Consider the following 3,400-nt stretch of genomic DNA (forward strand, 5'->3'; position numbering starts at 1 on the left):
ACATGCATGGAAGACAACTAGTAGTTAGATTTATGTAATGAGTGCCTGTAGGAGACGACATAAATAGTAGGACTGGGGTTAACTAGTAGAAACAGGTCTCATAAACTAAAGGGAGAACACAGATGAAAGCTACAGAATATGTACCATTTGTACTCGAGATTAACTAGATGGCACACAAAAGTATTAAAGAACAGCATAGGAAATACTAGAAGTGGTATAATACTATAATCACCAGCCTGTGGGATAGCATTGGCTGATGGATGATAACTATGGAACAGTGTTACCTAAAGAACAAGTATCTTAGCTAAACTATGGAACAATGTTAACTCCTGAACAAGACCCATAAGAGATCAGCATGAATATACAGTGAAATGTGATGATCTATTTTCCATGCTTAGATGAATAACAAAGCCATAAATATTGCACACAAGTAAGATGAGGGTACAACCTATCTGGCTGGCATCCATAGGAGTGAGCATCATGTGCTGACTTGTTGATGGCCTTGCAGTTGTTGTGGCTGTGCATGTCGGGCACGTGCATTCGATGCAGGGAACTGTTGAGTGGGGACTATAGCTCCCTTCTGGTGTATGCTTCCCTTGTTGGAGCAGCTGCGGTGAGTCGGAAGACGGTGTGTCTGAAGATGCAGATAACGCATAATGTTAAGAACGACATATCTCTTTGATCTGAAGAAATACACTAAGAGATCAACAGCAAGGTACGAGAGTGGTCACACGTCTGTTGACTGAAGACTAAATTGGGGTCACACGATTTTATTTTATTTTGGTACTGTCCGATCTACGCCGGATGGCTGGCCGTCTTGTGCCTCCCGTCTGACACTGTTCGGAATCTTCCCCGAAGAGCCAGCGACCAACGGCAGAGCAGCCTGCCTCCACCGTCCGTGGCCCCGGCCAAAACCCCGCTCCCCGCCCCACTACACTGCCGTGGTTGCGCCGCCCCCGGGCCAATCCACAAAGACTCCCCGTCATCCAGATCCGGTGGCGGCAGTACCTTCAACCCACACAACTCTAAAAGATAGCCATCTAAGCACTGCTTCCGTGGCGAACTTGCGGCCCCGCACCCTTATGTTAGACACCAGCCAACCGACAGCCTAGGAGCTCCGCCGCCTCGAGGGGTGCTGCTTCCCATTGCAAATAGATTGGCCCAGAATAAAAATTCAGACAACTGACGCCTAAATAAAGTGATTTGAGATGAGGGTGCGACCTATCTGACGGCATGGTGAAGTAGGCAGGTCCAGCTGCCGAGTCGGTGAGGCTGGCGCGGTTGCGGTGGCGACCGGCGGCAGGGAAAGAGCAATGTCGCGACGGTCGACGGCTACGCCGAAGCAGTGCCAGGACTCTGGACGGATCCAAAGTTGGAGCCGCTCCGGCGCCATGAACAACGGCGGGGGTGAATCATCTCCGGTACGGTTCACGCGGCCGTCGTCGAGGCAGCACCAGCAGCACGGAGTAAGAGGCACACGGCCCAGTGCACGACAGCAAATGGACAGCGTCTCCGGCATTAGGGAGGAGGGCGGCTGTGAAATTGGTGCGGTGGGGGGCGCCATGGAGGTGGGGCTGAGGTTTCGCGGCTCGGGAGAAGGGAGCTTCCCGGGGAGAAGGTGATTTGGCGCTCACGAGGTATGAATGGGGGCGGGCGGGGGAAATTGGGAGGGGAGTGGAACCATGTCTTACTGACGCATTTGTCTGAAATGTGAGGGGGAGTTACAGTTCTACCCTTGCCTATAGGCTTCTCGGGTTTGGTCTGTGTACTGAGGGTCAGGGATAGTAGAGTAACTTTGCTTCTCTGGGCGGGAGCGATTTCGGGCGAGGAGGGCGTGTTTTGAACTATAGTGGGCGCGAGCGATTTCGGGCGAGGAGAGCGTGTTTTGAAATAGTGGGCGTGAGCTATTTCGGGCGAGGAGAGCGTGTTTTGCTGACCGTGGTTTATGAATTATTCAGCACATGTCATTTCGGCCGAGGAGAAGGCGCGCTTGGATGAAGTTACGAACCTACCCTCGATGTACAACATGCCAATTGATGCGTGTCCCACATAGGACTGTAATTTCGCGTCTCCCATTTATTTGCTCGGGCGAATTCCACCGAGCAGAGAGGATGTTTAACGGTTCGTTCAAATTTTGGGAGAACGAGCATCCACGTCTATCTTACCAAGTCGATTCGGATGAAATTTTGAAATATTAGCTTGCCACTTCTTTTTTAGATGGAGAGATGATGCTCGGGAGTAATGTGTTTTGACATGCTCGTTGCTAGCGATTTACTATATGACAAATAGTTGACCCACTCAAAAACGCGAATCATACCCAAAATGAAATACCTCGATTCAATGAAATAGCTCCTTCAGCATGTCAAAATAGTGAACTAAATCCAAAATTGAACACCTCAATCGAGTAGCATGTTGTACAGTATTATAGTACTCCATGAACATGTTGAAAGTCGAATTAATGAACTTGTTTGATATACGCATATATCCATTTATGTGTGGATTGCAGACAACATGTTCTCCAATTTAAATATTTAAATGCAAGTTTATATTGAAACATGGTTTATATCACTTTTTGATGCATAAAACGCGACCTCCCCCTCTCCCGGACTCCTGTTCTCTCTCTCTCTCTCTCTCTCTCTCTCTCTCTCTCTCTCTCTCTCTCTCGCTGACAATCTTCAATTCTGTCGCACGCATCCGACACAAAAACCTTGTACGTCCCTCTCCCTTTCTCTCCATCTCTCTCTCTCTCTCTCTTTGTGTGTGTGTGTGGGGGGGGGGTCTTTCTAGTTCGCATGCATATATACACCATCTATAGGTCTCTCTCGCACACTATGTATGATACTCCAGCTAGTCCAAGCTAGATATCTTGGGTGCACTCATTGTACGCACACAGATTCCTTGGCTCTTTGCCTGTAACTCTCTCACGCACCACTATGTCGTCTCGGAGCTCTTCCCCCCTCTCTCAAACTCTCCATCCACCTGGGTCACACATACACATGCATATCTCACTCGCACTCGATAGGCCCATCTAAAACTCTATCTCTCCCCCTCGTTTTCTCTCCATCTCACACGCGCACACACACAATCTCATGCCCAGCTAGCCAAGTATGATGGTCTCTCACTCAATTGTAGGCACACACAGTCCCCCCTATATGTATATGACTAGCTAATCTTAGTCTCCATCACAAACATGTGCATGGTCTATCTCGATTTCTCTCGGGGCATCTTTCTATCACGCACGCACTCCCTCGATCTCCCACCCATATAGTCCCCTCACGATCTCGACGGGATCTCTCTATCACAAATACACCCTCTCTCCCTCCCCATGTGTCCATGCCATCCATGTGTCCCTCGCGACCTTTGTTCCTTGTTGGCCACACATCTATTGGACATGTGCTAC

This window comes from Triticum dicoccoides, chromosome 3A, assembly GCF_002162155.2.
Source record: "Triticum dicoccoides isolate Atlit2015 ecotype Zavitan chromosome 3A, WEW_v2.0, whole genome shotgun sequence".
Lineage (NCBI taxonomy): Eukaryota > Viridiplantae > Streptophyta > Magnoliopsida > Poales > Poaceae > Triticum > Triticum dicoccoides.